This window comes from Haemaphysalis longicornis, unplaced genomic scaffold (assembly GCF_048455015.1).
Source record: "Haemaphysalis longicornis isolate Haplotype H1 unplaced genomic scaffold, Haemaphysalis longicornis Haplotype H1 scaffold_7, whole genome shotgun sequence".
Classification (NCBI taxonomy): domain Eukaryota; kingdom Metazoa; phylum Arthropoda; class Arachnida; order Ixodida; family Ixodidae; genus Haemaphysalis; species Haemaphysalis longicornis.
Window position 1 is genome coordinate 66,153,253 of NW_027526422.1, and position 18,752 is coordinate 66,172,004.

The window sequence follows — 18,752 nt, forward strand, 5'->3', positions numbered from 1 at the left end:
ACCGGGATATCTATGAGGGCGCTCGCACACCGCTAAGAACGTCCCCCACGGCACTTACTGAGATATTATGAGGAAATTAAAACGTTTACCTAACTTCTTCTGGAGAGATATGTTGTGTCCGATTAAATTTCTTGCCCCCTCAACCCCCACCCTTCCCTCCTGGTTTTATTTTAACTTGTTATTGCCACCGGAGCACTTAATTAAGAAAAAAAGAATTGGCTGACGATTGCGATACTCCCTAATCATAAACATGAGCGCAGCGCGAACTGCAGTATTATCGGCGACGGCGCATAGCTGGTACGTCTGAAGAAGTGATTGCGTCATCGGCAGACGCATGACCGGGCGTGCTCTAAACTCTGGCGTTATCTCTTAACGCGTCGCCACTTCGACATAACTCCAGATAACGAGATGATTGATTAATTAACTTTAGCGCCTTGCATTTCTTCTTTCATTTTGAAACAACTTCGGCAAATAACGGATTTACATCCTGTATGTATGTATACGCGTTTGTTTATCATGTATGTATGTCTGTGTTTGTTTTGTGGTGCGAGAAAAGCAAGTCATAGAGCGGCAACATGGTGGTTTAGTTACATTAAGCGTGGTGTTCTCAGTAAAATACTTTTATAGATCTACCGTAACAATTAAATGTGTTAACTCCAGCACATTGCCCATTTTTGTGCAGATAGAAGCCGTTCCACGCTAGTATTTTTCGTGCTATTTTTAGTGTTCTAGTTGGCATGTTGTATTTTCGTTATTTGTGTCTTAATGACATGTAATTACGTTTGAGGGGGTATAAAATATATTTTTATTTTTTTTAGTTCATTGTTCCTTTTTTCCAGTTTTCTATTTTCGTTTTAAAACCATTTCGTACGAACTGTCCTGCTTGACATTGACACTACTAAATAACAAACAAATGGCCTAACTTCGGCAATTATGCATTTTTGTGCAGGTACAAGGCATTACACGGTCGCTGATCTGGGATACCCGGCAAGGAATGCCCACGCTTTAATATAAAACGAAGGTAGGTGACCGTTTCTTATTCCAGAAAGACGCGGGCGAATGCTGTTTCTCTAGCCCAAGAGACCAGGGCCTCGAGCAGCTAGAGCCTCGAGCTGAGTGCTACAGTTGTCCCGCACTCCCACTGAAGAAAGGAGGAGGAGGAGGAGGAGGAGGAGGAGGAGGAATAAACGTCTCTATGGAGAGTAAGCCTTGGGGAAGAGTCCTTGTTAAAGGACCCCTTTAGACTGTCCGGCTTCTCGGGCTCTCTGCACCAGCCGGTTCCTGGTGGTATAGGGGCATGCCTATATTTCACTGGGAGTATCTCCTCCCCCTCATTCTTTTCTCTCTTTTTTTGTCATACAGAAATTACTGCCTCAAGTTCACGACCACGAAATATCTTCATCCCAGCCACTTATCAGAGTTCAATAGAGCTGTTAGTCTTCTGACGCAGTTTTAAAGTCGACTTTTTTTAATCCCGATGGCAATGTTAGCGCGCAAGCTAACTTGTGAGCGGTTTAAACTGAGTGAGCGGCTTATTCTCGCTTCGGATAGAATGACGTGAGTGAGTGAGCCCTCGGTCGTGCAGCTGGAAGCGGGCTCGTTATATAGGGTCGACTGCGAACCGAACACGAAAGGCGACTTAATCGCTGTTCCGGCCGAGGGCCGTTCGCTTCGTTCATTAATTCCTCACTCTCATTAAGCCCCGCATTCCAGACTTCATCCTCGACTTCAGGTCTAATCAGGGCGGTATTAACACAGGAAGAAGCCAGGAGGACGCATCATTAGTGGACGTTTGTTCTTTCGGTCTGTGTGGCGGGTGGTGTACGAGAGAAGGAAAGTGAGGGGGGGGGGGGGGGTGGAAGGTGTTATTGTCTTCGCTTTGCCTAAAGCGGGCGATAAAAAGAAATGTGGAGAAAACATGTTCAAGAAAAGAGCGCTGCCTTTTAGCTCGTCGAACGGATTTTTCGCGAGTGAGCAGCTTGTTCAGTACGTGGCTTCCTGCCAGAAAAGGCTCGATTGTGGAGAACAGCGTCGGACTGCGCCGGGCAGTCTGCGACCTCGAAATACAAATAATGAAGAGAGAAGAAGCACACGGGCTCGAAGAAAGGAATGTAATCTGCACAACATCGCTGGACAATAAATTACAAATTACACGGAACTCTCCTGTAAGAACTCGCAAGGGCAGTTGGCTGTGGTTTCCTTAATTAATTAAGAGGCGTGCTAGCCGATTCCGTAGCCTAGGCCAGATAAGAGAAACCTGGCCGATCTTTGAGCCAGTCCGTCGGAAGTGTACGATTACTTCGTGCTGCAAGAGTGGCTGGTAAAAACTGGGTTGCGACTTCACGATGGGTAATGTCGGAATTACACTGGAAGAGGTTAAAGCTCTGGCCTCATATTGTGCCTTCGCCGTTTTTAAAGACACCCTGCAACACTTTCTTAAACGTTTTTTTTTTGAAATCTTAAATGCTTGCAGAACGTAGTGACCCAGCACACCCAGTACTTATATTAGGGGATCGCAAAGTTCCTCAGCCAAAAATCACTGCTCTATGCCCATCAGATAACTTGTAAACACGCTCGAAAGATTTTTCTCTCTTTTCCAGTCTTGACGTTCTTCGACGGGTCGAATTACGTCACTGAGGCCATGCAGCGGCTGTTGGCCGGTTTTCCTTCAGTTGCAGCAATGAACGCTTTTCGATAGCAACTTCGAAAAAAAAAATCACGAAAACAAAGCAGAAATGGCAGATGTATCTGGTGCGACGAGCAAATCACGCAGTGTCGCTCCGTGCTGGCGATAACTGTATCTTTCGCAGTGGTTCCAGCCATGCACGACAGGCGTTTCTTAACCCTAAAAAAAGCAAAAAATTCTTGAAAAATCTTTCAAATTTCGCGCTACAGTGTCATAATGATGTCAGGAGTGACGTAATATGCGCCAGCCCTAAAATTTGGTTATCACTGCGTTAACTGCGCGTTAGCATTCAAGTGATGCGATCAAACAGAACTAGAAGCCCCGCTACAATCGATCAGTTATTTCGTGGCGGTGGCTTAGGTCAATGACCGCCATCGCACAAGCGAGATTCTGTGACGTCATAGATACGTCACCGGAGAGTGGACGGAGAGTCGCGACTGCTTCATATGTTTTCTCAAATTGGTATTACTGTTTGCGGGACAAGTCAGTTTAATAGCGCAGCTGTTATCTGAATATGCTGCAGCCCACATACCGTATTTATTTGAATATACGGCGAGGTTTTTTTTCCAAAAATCCGTAGTCTCGAAGTCAAAGCTCAGTATATATATATATATATATATATATATATATATATATATATATATATATATATATATATATATATATATATATATATATATATATGCGTGTGTGGCGATTCTTTTTTTACTGTCCAAACTTCCCCGCACGGGGCACCTTGAGTATTCATGGTGACGGTGTTGGCGACACCGCGGACCCCGAGCCCCCAACATAAACTGTAACCTACCGTGGTGATGTGTTTAAAGGTGAAGGGTAGAAGCCTCAAACGGTGGCCGTCGGAGCCCAGGTCAAGCTCCGGCGGATGGGCTCCCTGTCTGTTTACCAGGCAGGGAGCTCCGGGACCTCTCAGGCTATCAGGGTAAGGTTTGAGAAGAAAGTACCCCCGTCCCCTGCTTTTTTCTATGCTGTATGGAAAATTCAAAACCCCCCCCCAAACGTGATCGGTCCCTGAAAAGGGGCCGCACCGAAGTATCTTTCCCTCAACTTCCAAGCATGAGCTTCCCAAAGCCAGACAAATACTCTCGTTTCCTTGTTATCGAATCCCTTGACACAGCCCGCCCTCTTGCTTCACAATCAGTATTTTTGATAACAAAATACCTTGATGGAATCATTGGGAAAACCTATAACGCCAAAAAACAACGCACAGGTGAAGTCCTTGTTGAAGTAAAAAACCAACAGCAGGCAACCACACTTCTCGGTCAGACGAAAATGGTCGATCTGGACATCAGGGTCACACCCCACCGCAGCCTGAATAGCTCGCAGGGTGTGATCTCTGAGGCAGATCTTCTTAACGAGACAGATGCCGATATTCTTGAAGGTCTAAAGGATCAGGGTGTCACAGCCGTGCGCCGCATCACGATGCGTAGAGATGATAAGGTAATCCCCACGAAACACATTATCTTGACCTTCAACTGCTCCTCACTTCCTGACCATATCAACGCAGGGTTCATCCGATGCTCCATTCGTCCTTACATTCCGAACCCGCGCCGCTGCTTTAAGTGCCAGCGGTTCGGGCACGGAACCAACTCCTGCCGTGGTCGTCTGACCTGCGCAAAGTGCGCTCAGCATGATCATCCATCTGATAATTGTCCATCATCAACCCTCACCTGCGCCAACTGCCAGGGACCCCATGCCGCCTACTCTCGAACGTGCGAGAAGTTTAAGCAGGAGAAGGCGATTATTAATGTGAAGGTAACTGAGAACATCACCTTCCCAGAGGCGCGAAAGAGGTTCGCCTCTTTCCCCCTGGGGAGGTACGCCGACGCGGCTCGCCGGGGGGCGGAGCGGCGTCTGGTGTCCACAGGGACCCAGTTCAGCGAGTCTGACCTGGTCCCTCCCCCGCCCCCCCCCTGGGTTGCCTCTGGCAGCCCAATCCGTTCCCACGCCGCTTGCTGAGGCAGCAGCGGCTGTGGTGACAACCTCTTCTGTAGGGACCGGTGCCGCTCCCGCCTCTGCCTCCCCGCCCTCCAGTGCGTTGGAGGGTACAGAGGTGATGGACACCACGGGCCCCGCACCGGCTCCCACCGCCACCGCACCGCCCGTGCCACCTCTGGCGCCCCGGACGCCCTCGGCGGTGGCGGCTCAAACGAAGGGCTCCCGAGGGGGGGCCAAGTCCGGGGGGCCCGGTCCGTCGGGCACCCCCCGGACATCCGACGACGACATGGACGTCGGGCCATTCTTGCCTGCGGTGCACCGCAAGGAACGCGTCCCGACGCCAAAGCCTCCCGACAAGCCAAGAAAGGCGAGAGTCACAGCCCCGAAAGACGACACATAAACAAACACACACACTCCAGTAGCTCTAACACTAAATAATGGGAAGAGAAAACATAATTCAATGGAACTGTAGAGGCCTTCTTAAAAATCTTGACGATGTATACGAAATACTGCATGCTAATCAGCCAAGTGTAATGTGTGTTCAGGAAACGCATTTGAATTCCAAGCACACAAATTTCTTGAATAGTTACATGGTCTTCAGAAAGGACAGGGATGGCTGCACACACTCTTCTGGCGGTGTGGCCATAATCGTCCGGAAATCCTTAGCATGCCACCCTGTCACCTTGAACACCATCCTTGAGGCTGTAGCAATACGCTTGATAATATTTAATAGGTTGATAACGGTATGCTCCATATACATTCCTCCTGATGTTTCACTTTTAAGCTCTGACTTCGAGGCGCTGGTTGACCAGCTGCCCGAGCCATACATCCTGACAGGCGACCTTAATGCTCACAACACTCTTTGGGGCTCTTCTCGCACGGATGCCCGAGGTCGCCTTATAGAGAAATTCCTTACATCTTCAGGAGCATGCCTTTTCAACAATAAACAGCCTACATACCATAACATAGGACACAACACATACTCATGTCTTGACTTGGCGATTGGCTCCGCAGTTCTTTTTCCATGTCTTGAGTGGGGTGTGGGCACTGACCCATATGGCAGTGACCACTTCCCCACCTCACTTACATACATAGGTAAAGGCCCAAGCAGTTCATCTTCCCATAATAGGTTCAATGAAGCACGAGCTAACTGGAACACATTTACAGAGACATCCAAACTACACCACACATCCATAGGACACCTACACGTTGAAGAAGCTACCCAACTCCTCACGGCGCACATCCTCGACGCCGCCGAAAAGTCCATTCCCCACGCCTCTGGTGCCCCGCGCAACCAGCGGAGGCCGTGGTGGAATGAGGACTGTAGGCGGGCGCGAGAGGCCCAGAACAAGGCGTGGGGTGTCCTTCGTCGGTACCCCACGTCGGGAAACCTCCTCTTGTTCAAACGGGCCAAGGCGTTAGGAAAACGTGTGCGCCGTGAGGCAAAACGAGAGAGTTGGCGTACATTCATAACATCAATAAACTCCTACACAGACACACGGAAAGTATGGACACGTATACGCAAGCTAAAAGGACAACAGACACACAGCCTGCCCCTGGTCAGTACAACAGGGGACACTCTCGAAGACCAGGCTGACACACTCGCACAACACTTCCAGCACGTGTCCAGTTCAGCACACTACACGAACACTTTCCTGAAACATAAAGCCTGTTGTGAAAAGAAGTCCCTGCGCGACAACAACAAATCACAGACTTCTTACAACTCCCTGTTTTCACTACATGAGCTGAGGGCTGCTCTGAGCACGTGTAAACCCTCAGCTCCAGGCCCAGACAACATCACATACACAATGTTACAACACTTACACGCAGACACACTCGAAGCACTTCTTCATCTATATAATAAAATATGGCTTTCGGGGCACATTCCAAAGTCTTGGAGGGAGGCCGTAGTAGTGGCTTTTTTGAAGGAGGGAAAGGACCCGTCGTCCCCCTCAAGTTACCGCCCTATAGCCCTGACGAGCTGCCTGTGCAAGCTTTTCGAGAAGATGATCAATCGCAGGCTCGTGTACTTCCTTGAGTACAACGGTCTTCTCGAGAGCTGCCAGGCAGGCTTCAGGGCGGGGCGCTCCACCAATGATCAGCTTGTTGCGTTAGAATCCTACATAAAAGATGCCTTCATTCACAAACAGTTCTGTATATCAGTCTTTTTTGATATGGAAAAGGCCTACGACACGGCATGGCGATACGGCATCTTGAGTGACTTGAAGTCATTCGGTGTTTCGGGCAACATGCTCAGCACACTTTCTAGCTACATGTCTGAACGAACTTTCCGTGTAAGAATTGGTAGTGCACTTTCTAATGTACATGTTCAGGAAAATGGCGTGCCTCAAGGAGGTGTTTTGAGCTGCACACTCTTCATAGTGAAGATGAACTCACTCCGTAAGGCATTGCCACCAACCATTTCTTGTTCAGTTTATGTAGATGATGTGCAAATATCTTTTAAATCATGTAATATGTCAATCTGTGAACGGCAAGTCCAGCTCGGCGTGAACAAACTTGCTGGCTGGGCGGACACAAACGGCTTTAAGCTGAACCCCGTAAAAAGTACTTGTGTTGTGTTCACCCGTGTTCGTGGGATCCATGTGGACCCTGACATTACCCTAAACGGCGTGTCAATTCCTGTAGAAAAGGAGCACAAGTTTTTAGGCCTAATATTCGACAACAAACTAACATTTCTTCCTCATCTGAAAATGCTCAAACAAAAATGCCTAAAAACTATGAATATCCTTAAAGTCGTCTCTCACCAATCGTACGGTGCAGACAAGCAGCTACTCCTGCGTCTTTATACTGCACTGGTAGGATCTCGCTTGGACTACGGCAGCATCGTATATGGGTCTGCAACGAAAACGGCACTTAAAATGCTTGACCCAGTTCTGCATTTGGGGCTTCGCCTTGCTTGTGGCGCCTTTCGCACCAGCCCTGTCGAAAGCCTCTATGCAGAGTGCCACAAATGGTCCCTGTATCACCAGAGGATATACACTGACCTATTGTATGCCTCTAAAATCATGTCTCTGACAAATCATCCTCTTAACTCGACCATTCATGATGCATCCTCACAGCAGCTCTTTTTAAACCGTCCATCTATTCCCATGCCGTTCCCTCTCAGAGTGAGAGCAGAAGCTTCTGAGCTAGCAGTGTCATGCTCATATATCCACAAGACACCGATCATTGATTTTATTACACCATGGCAGGGCAGGGATGTTTCCTGTGACCTGTCTTTTGTGCAGTTCGACAAAAACCGGTCACCAAGGGAAGCTATTATGCAGCATTTCCTCTTCCTGCAGGATAAGTACCAGTGTGCAGAGTTTTACTCCGACGCATCAAAGACAGCTGATGCTGTGTCTTGTGCTGCCCATGGACTGAACTTTAACATGGCAAAAAGAATGAACTCACACAACAGCATTTTTACAGCTGAAGCACACGGAATTTTACTTATTTTAGACCACATTGTTCAACATCAAATTCCAAAGTCCATAGTTTTTACAGATTCTCTTAGTGTTGTACGTGCACTTTTGTCCAGAAAACGCTCAAAAAATTATGTAATCAATCTTGTTTTTAAGGCCCTTATGGCGGCATACGCATCAAGTCTTGAAATAACAATATGTTGGGTTCCTGGCCATTGTGGAATAGCCGGGAATGAAACCGCAGATGAAATGGCCACTGCTGCTACACTCTTGAATTCAGTGGGCATAGCAACACTGCCGTACACAGATATGAAGCCACACATCAGACACCAGCTTCACAACACATGGCAAACACACTGGAGTGAACAGACAGATAACAAGTTACACGTAATAAAACCACACTTGGGACCATACGCTACTGACTCGCACAACAGACACATTGAAGTTACCTTAGCTAGGTTGCGGATAGGCCACACACATGTAACACACTCACACCTGCTCACTAGCTCTCCAAGACCTGTGTGTAGCAGGTGTGGGGAGGGCCTATCCGTAGTCCACATCCTAATAACATGCAAGGCACTCGACACAACAAGACACAGACACTTCAAGGAACTATACAGACAACACTTTCCGTTACACCCTTCCTTGTTTTTGGGTGACAATGCCATGGTCTCTGTGCAACGCGTTTTTAAATATTTGTCAGACGTTAAGTTTTTAAAGCTCATTTCCTATCATCCGTAATCAAAACTGGCCCTATACACCAGCCATCACCATTGCCGTTGATTGATTTTACTGCTGTTATTTTGGCTTTAGTAGCCACTATTTTCTTTTACATACTTTTGTTTGGCGCTCTTTGCCCCAGGTGGCCTTGCGCCAAAAAACTCCAACCATCATCATCATACTGTCCAAACTTCTCCCCTGCCTTATCATCGTGACCACCTCAAAATCAAATAAGTACGGTAGTGTATACACCGCCTGCGTTTTGTCTACGTCACTTCCTTGTTCCGCCCCGCGTTTTCGCGCAGTTGCTTTTCTGATGTTCCCGTACCAATTAACGGAGCTTCTGCTAGACTGAGAGGCACTTTCGTGTCGCTCAGTTACAGGCGTCACGGGGAGATGGCGCCACGCCCTTGGGACGACGTACTGATTGATTGTAGGGTTTAACGCGTCGACGCAACGCCGGCGATGAGGCGCGCCGTAGTGGAGGGCTCAGGAATAATTTTGACCACCCGGGGACCTTTAACGTGCGCCGAAATCTCGTACACACGGGAGTTTTTGCTTTTCGCCTCCATCAGAAAAGCGGCGTCAAATCCGCGTCCTCGTTAGCCACTGAGCCAACGCGGCGGGTGAGCTCTGTAACTGGTGTGTGCTTTCAGTAGCATCAGCCAATAGTGAAGGTGGATCGAGTGACTGAGCCACCCGCCGTGGTGGCTCAGTGGCTAAAGCCCGTTCTACATGGAGCGAATTTCACCTGCGAATCCGCTGGAACGAACATTCGCACTTGCGAAGTTCGCAATGCCTGGAATTGTCGTCTACATGGGGCCTGCGAACGCCGCGATTTTCGCATTTCAGATGCGCCTTGTTTGCAGACTGAATTAAGTTTGCCACCAGCAAAGGTTGTTGTTATTTTAACAAGGGTGGTTTTATTTTACTTTCTTGGCAAGTTGTTTCTGCCTGGTTTGCGGTAAATATAAGTTTATTTGCGGTTTTATATAAGAATCGCCAATTCTTTATCAATATACGCACACACAGCAGAGAAGACAAACGTTTTGGTGTGCCCGCGCTTTTGTCGCGCTCATACAAGCAGCGCCATCTGGTTTCCAACTGCAAGTGGTGCCGAGCTGTGCTCCTATTGGCCGCAGGTCCGGTCCCTCTACGCTGCACACGCCGCACAAGTGGCGTTTGCTCGACCGCTTCAAATGTTTGGCATTTCGCCGCAGCATCGAAAAAAGGTGGTTTTGCCGCACGAGCGGCGCCGCATCAGCGAATTCGCAGGCGAAATCGCTCCATGTAGTACGGGCTTAAGGCGTTGCGCTGCTGAGCATGAGGACGCGGGCTAGATTCCCGGCCGCGGCGGCCGCTTTTCTGATGGAGGCGAAAAGCAAGAACTGCCGTGTGTGAGAGATTTCGGCGCGCGTTAAAGATCCCCAGGTGGTCAAAATTAATCCGGAGCCCTCCACTACAGCGCGCCTCATCGCCTGCTTTGCGTCGGCGCGTTAAAACCCTACAATCAATCAATAAATCGAAATTCCTCGGGCGACTGCCACCTTCGTAATTCCCAATTACGTAGCCCAAGTCAGTATACAGTTCGCGTTAAACTGACGCCTTTTAAGTTGTGTTTAGTCTTACAACTTCTTATATTTTGCGTCTATCGGGACAGTCGGACTGCCAATTAACAATCCGTCTAGCTTTGATAAAACGGTTGTCAGAATTAAGGGGAATGTTCTTTTGTGAGGATATAACTACATCGTAGCTAACCATAAGTATACTAAACTAATCTGTAACCGCATTTGCTACTTTTGTGGTCAGCTTCCACTCCTGCGATGGCGCAAAAGTGCGAAATAGGGCTCACAGTAATAATAAATGAAATAAAATGAACACGCACCCCCTCATCTCGCCAAAAAGTTTATTCCTCGCAAAATTATCGTTTGTGGCATTACTTTTACGCAAATTCACTGATGGCGAAAGAGATAAGCAACAGGCTCTCCTATGTTTGGCCTTCTCTTCGGTAGCGGTCGAGGTGCAGCGCCACTTAATCATTAGGTGCTATTTAAGCTGTGAATTAAGTTAGGCTTAACAGAGGAACGAACTAACGGGAGAAGACAACGCCTAAGTACCGCCTTTGTTAGCGGCATTCGAACACGCGACTTCGCGCATTAGAAGCGTTCTTTCGCGCTTCCGCTGTTGTATACTGTAGAATGGTTCAGTGGCGTTCTCACGGATAGGTTCGCGTTAAAGCCAGTCGCATACCTCGTTATGTAATCACAAGTGTAGGCAGATCAGCCACGATGAAACTCCTCCTGCTTCGGCCTTGTTTTGCTTCCCTTTTTTCAACTTCAAGGCCACCTAGGTGCGGAAATCTCGTTTTTAACTTCCCTCCATACCTTCCTTTCAAACACGGATTTTCGTCGCAGCTTCACACCCCACCTTCTCCTCACTATCGAGCTTTCAGAATTTTAATTTTCGTCTCTCCTCTCGGGTATACCGCATCCTCTTCTTCCTCATCCTTTTCCATCCTCATCCTCCTCCTCATGCTCACCGCCGCAATTCTGGTGGCACAATAGGGCGGTAAGCCGAAGTGAGTGCTTAAAATCCCGTCGGGCGCCCTAAGCACTACGTGTGGCTCTGCTTCGTTCTGCTCCGCTAGCTGCGCCGTCCCGCCTTCCTACCCGCTTACGAAAACTTCGCGTGCCCGACGTGCTCGGTGAGCGAGCAGAACCTGGCTTGTCCTTCGAGCCGCCGTCTTGTTTATGGAGCTTTTAGCCCCGTCGACGACCAGGCCTCGGCCTCCGTCTCCGGCTGCTGTCGTCAATCGTGGCGACAATTTGATTAGGACCGGAACGTGCCGTTGGCTCGGCTCTGGAGAGAGGGTTCAAGAACCCCCTTCTTTCTCTGCCCTCGGCCCGCGGTTCTCCTCCCGTCTTCCCCAGCGTGCACCTCTTTCCTCCGCCCGTGTGTATCCGTGCGTGTGCTGTGCCTCCCTCCCCCTTCGTGTGCCGTATCGACCCGTATACAATGCCTGGCCGTCGCGCCTTGCCATCGCCTTCATTCACTCTCTTCTTCCCCGCCACCACCACCACCACCGTTCCTTGCGCCCGCTGCTCTTTTGTCGCGACAGCCATCTTGGGTGCGTCGAACTGGAGCCAACGGTCGTCACGGCCGCCGAAACGCAAGACCAGCAAGACGCCCTCACACGCCCGTATTTTTTTTCCCTCTCTCAACGTAATTGGCCACATCAGGCCTCTACTAATGACGTCATTTGATTCGGTCCAATCCCGTGAGCCCAATTCCATCTAGGTCGATGACGCCTCCTCGAGGCCACGTCCTTTGTCTCCATCTCGGTGGTGCTCCGGTCTGATCTCGAGTCGCCGACGCCGCGGGGGGAACAACAGCGAGTCAGAGGGTGTTCTCCTCCACAGGGGGGAGTCGACGCCGGCGCCGGGGTCTAGTTTCGCCGAAGCCGACGCCGACAAAGCCCAGTTGTCCCCCGTTCTGTGCGCCCCTTTTTGTTAGACGCGAATCCATTTTCTCTCCCGCACGCAAGCATTCCCCTGCGTACCCGTTACGCCCGCGTATTTGGCCCCGTGAGGTGTGTGTGTGTGTGTGTGTATCGCACGGGGGTCTTAATGTGTTTACGCAGCGCGTGATTCTATAGACGCTTCACAGGAGACGACAGACTGTTCCGGCACGCCTCGTCAATGAAGGATAGTCCAGCCGCGAAAAAATCTAGAGGGCTCGCTGTCAGCGCTGGTTTGTTGTTCCTTTCTGGTGCTGTCCGTACGGTTTTTGTTGCTTCGAATGTAGAGCGTCGCGGGTTAGATCAGAGGGCGGCTAATGTTCCAGCGTAGAATGAGGCCAAAGCACAAGGGAGTGATGAAAGAGTGGGTGTCGCAGGCCTAGCCGTCGACTGTCATCAAGGAGAAAAGTTCGGAAGCGCCAGAAGGGATAAAAATGTCCTACCGTTGATTCCGGGGGGTAATCATCTACATCTTTTAGATGCGACGGCATCCCATCCATTCGCCTTGTCCCTCAATACGGCGTTGTTGTCCGTCCACATCCCTCCCCCATTCTCCTCGCCGCGCGAGCTGCGCTCTCCGCCGCTCACCCCCTCTCCTCTCCGATAGCGAACACTCTCTCGCGAGGGGCATGGGATCGGATTGGCTTGGCTTGGCTTGGATTGGATTGGATTTAAATTGGATTGGATTTGGATTGCATTAAAGTGGTTTGTGTTGGATTGTGTTGCGTCATAGCCGCGCCACGTTGCGTCATAGCCGCGGCAGGGGGTTCGCGGCACGGGGTTCACGGCAGGGGGTTCACGATGGGAGAATCAACCTAACGGAAACAACAACGGAACCCCCTATGCGTCGCATCTACACAGGGGTTCCCGCGAGGGGAGGTGGGAGTAGTTTTTTTGGTCCGAGTCCTTCAAAAGCTTTCTTATTTGGGGACCGTGATTCTGGGAGATAGTGTGGGGTTAGAGTCAGCGGGCTGAACGCTTAGTGCAACTTATGTTCCTTTTTTCTCTACACTTTCTCTCCGTTCCGTTTTATTGGCCGATATCCGGCTCTAACGTCAACGGTCGTACGATCTTCTGTCAGACGCCGCGATTGATGACCCAGCGATTTAGGAAAAAAAATTCAATGCGAGGCTCGTTTATCGGTCTGGGTTAGTTGAACGCCCCTTGGAAAGGTTATTATATTTCGGACCGTCCGGCCAAATAGCCGCGGGATGCGTTCTATTGTTACTTTCATTACTGTCGTGACACGAGGCGTCGACGTATTTGCCAAGATACGAAAGGGGTTGTACTTGTCAACATTTCACACAGGGACGACCGAGGAAAGGAACAATGGAAGCCTGAACAACCTGACCGATTACAAACGGGCCATTTATTGAGTGCGCTGCTCTATTTTCCCCGGTGCTTGCGTTTCCTGTGTGCGAAGTACACTAAACCGTATTATCGGATCATCCTTTGTTCCTTTCAGCTGCGCGGTTTGTCTTCGGGTCATTGTCTGTAGGCTGCTGATATTGCTGTGGGACGGAATGACAAAGGTGACAGGAACCATGGTAGATGCTGAGCGATGTATTAAAGGAGCCATGAAGAGAAAACACAAGTTTGGTTCATTCAAAAGATTGTCTCGTTAGAATCATACTGACACCACTTTTAACGTAAACTTCGCTCAAATAAGCTACATAATTAGGAAAAACGGGAATGGTCATGCGACCCACCAGCTCATTTCCCGCAACAGAACCTATGATGTCACATGAGCTAAGCTCTGCGGTTGGCGGAGGCTGGCAGAAGCAGACGCAAATTAGGTAGAGCTTACAAACTAGACGAACGAGCGATTTGCGCTTAAATTTAGGGCACATTCTTTACAAAGCAATAAGAATGATGGAACAAACAGTGGAAGTTACGAAAGCACATGTAAACATAGAAGTACTGATGCGCTCTGCTGTTCGTACTGCGCACAGCATGCTTGGTTTAGCTGCACAGCACTACGGGGCTTGGGGTTGTCTCAGACGACACTGGCCGATTGACGCAAGCAACGGTGTCTTACGTGACCCCATTTGTCGAGCGAGCACTGTTTCAGGGAACGAATATTTCCTCCCAGAACAAAAACAAGCCAGGTTTAAATGCGGGCAAAAACAAACCAAACGCTTGCAACAGTATGGTGGCGCCATCTAGGTTACGGAACGTAAAGAAACGCGGGAACAAACCAACACCGCTGTACAGGGTGGAGACAACCTTTGAACGGTCCCGTGCCGCCGCAATTGGGCCAACGGGCTCAACGCGTTATTCTTTTCGTTTCCCACGAGACCTAGCAACGCGATACAGACAATATGATTCAAACTTCTTCAGTAAACCGCGTTGCGGCGATAATTTTAGCGCGGTTTTGACACAATAACTTGCTTCGGCGGTGAGCGAGCAACCGAAAATGGCGGCGCCAGCGTATACGTGTCTCTACCCTGTACGGCGGATGCGTGAATGAAGGTATGCTAGGCTGCAGAGCGGTCGGTTCCTGTGATGTCATTTGGGACCACGAAAACGCACGATTGAGCGGGAAAATCAAAATTTTAACCTAAATTGTTTAATTTCTCAGTGAATAAAGCACCGTTTGTATCCGGACAAGCGCTGGGGGCACTATAAAACACGAAATCTTTCGAATAAAACCAACTTGCATTTTCTCTTCATGGCTCCTTTAAGTGCAGGGCACTTCAGGAGCTCGCCTTGTCGTCGCAGCTCGCTGTAACGGTCGATGTCAAACGACTGCCGGAATCTGGCGGTGCCGCGAGATAATGGACACAAGTAGAGCCCTGCGTTCCTTATTGGGGTGTGTCCCGCAGAGGCTTCGAAAACCAAGCGGTATAAATAGTCATAACCGCTCGAAACTCGTGAAACGGTGGCGCTTGTCATACATCGCCGCGTTGTTTAACGAGAAAAAAAAAACTGCAGGTACATTTGACGCAAAATATATGTAATTAACCGGCAGCGCCCGTGTTCATTTAGTTGGGAACGTTCGTTGGGTTGGTTTTTACGATAGTACGCGAAAAAAAAGTGGCAGTGCAAAGCCGGAACGTGCGTGAGCACAAAAAGAACAGAACTCCCGCTGGCGCAGTTTCAGGCAGGGGGCGCGCGAGCACTACGGAGGCGGGAAATTTCAACTGCTTTGGGTGGTAGCAGTGAGCGGATAACGGCGCTACAGCCCATTATGGTGAATCACTTACTCTGAACTTCCGTCAGCTTTCACGTTGAGTGGAACGGCTTATTTGTTACAATATTTACAAGGCGGCCATGGTTGATTGGTTAGTTGCCGCTCAGATCATGAGAACGCCCGTGCAGGCTGCGTGCCAGCCACATCCTCGCCGTCGTATGTCGTAGGTCATGGCGATATGGAGCATTCTATAGTGTGCCGTGACAATATGATGCGTGCAAGGGCAACACCGTATCCCCACCTTAGCGGTTTAAGCGCAATCCGTGCATTAAAACGTGCGCTTATATTCGCCTTGTCTCTCCGTGTCGTTTTTCGTGCGCTGCATCTACAATAAAACACGCATTCGAGCTGGTTCTACGTCTTAAATGAGCCTTTAAAGGCAAAATATAAGTTTGGTTTATTAAGAAAACATCTTTGTCCCAATATAAATGATACTGATTTCATCGGAAACTTCGAACAAATAATAGATGTATTAAGGGAAAAAATCAAAGCCAAAATAAATAAAAAAAATAAAAAATCAAAGTTTTCATTCCATGTGAAAGCTGCAGGAAGTGCAGAGCAGAGATTCGCCATAATGGGCTGTAGCGCCGTTATCCACTCACTGCTAGCACCCAATGCAATTCAAATTTCCCGCCTTCGCAGTGCTCGGGCGCCCCCTGCCTGGAACTGCGCCAGCGGGAGTTCTGTTCTTTTTGTGCTTGCTTTTCCTTCCAGACATGCCGGCATTGCACTGCCACTTGTTTTCGCTTACTATAGCGAAAACCAACCCGACGAGCGTTCCCAACTAAATGAACACGGGCGCTGTCGGTTAATTACGTATATTTTGCCTCAAATGTACCTGCAGTTTTCTTTGCGCTAAACAACGGGGAAATGTATGACAAGCGCCAGAGGTTGACGAGTTTTTAACGCTTATGTCCATATAAACCGCTCGGCTTTCGAGGCCTCTGGGTTACGCCGCGACGACAGCCGCTACGACGGAACACCGTGCGGCTCTACTTGGGTCCAGCGAGCCAGCTACGACGACAAGGCGTGCACCTTAAGTGCTCTGCACTTTAAAACAGATGAAACAGTGGCAACTCCGCAGCCACTTTCCGACAGGTGATTTCTCCATGACGTCACAGAATCTGGTTTGTGCGCTTAGCAGCAGCCGACCCAAGTCATTGCCAAAAAAGATGACCGGGCGATAGTAAGGAGGCCTCTAGTTGCGTTTTATCGTATCATTTGAATGCTAACGTACAGTGAACACACACATAACTATGTTTTGGCGCCAGCATACACTGAGTCCATCCTTCTCATATTCCTTCGCTGTAGCGAGAAATTTGAAACCTCTGTAATTTTTCTTGCATTTTTTAGGTTAAAAACTCATTTAAGGGCTGCAATACAGCCCAGTGAATTGCCAATGGCTAGTTCTTTCAAACCGAACAAAGTGTTTTTTTTTTTTGTACGATTTAAAAGAACTACCCGCCGCGGTGGCTCAGTGGCTAAAGCCCGTACTACATGGAGCGATTTCGCCTGCGAATTCGCTGATGCGGCGCCGCTCGTGCGGCAAAACCACCTTCTTTCGTTGCTGCGGCAAAGTGCCAAACATTTGAAGCGGTCGAGCCAGGTCGAGCAAACGCCGCTCGTGCGGCGTGTGCGGCGTAGAGGGGCCGGACCTGCGGCCAATAGGAGCACAGCTCGGTACCACTTGCACGCTTGGAAACCAGATGGCGTTGCTTGTATGAGCGCGACAAAAGCGCGGGCACACCAAAACGTTTGTCTTTTCTGCTGTGTGTGCATATATTGATAAAGAATCGGCGATTCTTATATAAAACCGCAAATAAACTTATATTTACCGCAAACCAGGCAGAAACAACTTGCCAAGAAAGTAAAATAAAACCACCCTTGTTAAAATCACAACAACCTTTGCTGGTGGCAAACTTAATTCAGTCTGCAAACAAGGCGCATCTGAAATGCGAAAATCGCGGCGTCATGTAGACGACAGTTCCAGGCATTGCGAACTTCGCAAGTGCGAATGTTCGTTCCAGCGGATTCGCATGCGAAATTCGCTCCATGTAGAACGGGCTTAAGGCGTTGTGCTGCTGAGCACGAGGACGCGGGTTCGATTCCCGGCCACCGTGGCCGCTTTTATGATGGAGGCGAAAAGCAAAAGCAAAAGGCGAAAAGCTCGCCCGTGTGTACGAGACTTCGGCGCACGTTAAAGATCCCCAGGTGGTCAAAACTAATCCGGAGCCCTCCACTACGGCGCGCCTAGTCGCCTTCGTTGCGTCGGCGCGTTAAGCCCTACATTCAATCAATCAATCAACAATTTAACAGAACTTGTTGCTGGGAGAGTTGGTTCATACTTGAATGAAAAGAAAGCGTGGCGTTAAACATGCATAAGTGGATGAAGACAAGACGCGGCGCCTGTACCTTGGCGCCTGTGTCTGTCGTATCTTAACTGATACCACGTTTGTTCAGCGCCACATTTTCCTTTCATTCGTGTTATTTTGTACAGATTCCTAAGGTGTCCTTTCACGCTGGCGAGTGTTCAGACTACCAAAATCTCGCGCTTTCTCTACGCTCATATGGAACCCCACATTCAAGAACATCACACTTTTTTAAAGACGAAAGACTTTCTTGGGCTACTTAAACCCAGAAATTGTGGTCTGTCTGGCTGTCTGTCTGTCTTGAAAGGATATCAATGATGCAACGTAACAACCAGAAACAATTAAACAAGTGCAGCGCCGGTTGCTACAAAACTAATAGAGCGCGAAGGCTGCAAGTAACAGACACTTACAGAAACACATAGACAGCTTCAAGTTGATTGTAGACAAAAGATTAACATACAAACAATTTAGAGTTGCTTACAACCAAAAGATTAACATGCGAGGTAAACAATGATACAAAAACATTCGCTTCAAGAATGAAGCAATATACAGAACACGTTTGGTTTTATGTCACAACGGGTGGCGACTCGATTCAGCCACCCGACCAAAGTAAAATAGATATTGCGCATTAGTCTTATATACTCACAGCCAAAGTTAAACGTCTAAGCCCGGATGCCGCTTACAAAAACAAATTCTCGGCGATATTCCTTCTTTCCGCGAACGATTTCCGATTGGAATGAACTACCCCGTGACGTCACTAGCATTGCAGCGCCCGACGCGCTCTTATCAGCTGCCACTGCCTGTTTGTACTAAAAGCTGTCTGGTCACATGTGCAGGTTTCAATTCCTCTTATCATGCTTTTCCACTTCGTGTTGTGAACAAAAGTTGG

The 18,752-nt window shown here is 48.9% G+C and overlaps 1 protein-coding gene across 4 annotated transcripts in view; it reads left to right on the plus strand.

Annotated features, from left to right (window-relative positions):
* Positions 1 to 18,752, plus strand: part of LOC144145843 (rap1 GTPase-activating protein 1-like) — a 222,861-nt gene that overhangs the window by 92,875 nt on the left and 111,234 nt on the right. For 3 of the 4 annotated variants that reach the window (XM_077677638.1, XM_077677632.1, XM_077677637.1), the window contains exon 2: positions 950 to 1,021. The exons of the other annotated variant lie outside the window; for it this stretch is intronic. The gene's annotated coding sequence lies outside the window, so the exon portion shown is untranslated. The remainder of the gene's footprint in view (positions 1 to 949; positions 1,022 to 18,752) is intronic. 4 annotated transcript variants of the gene reach the window in all.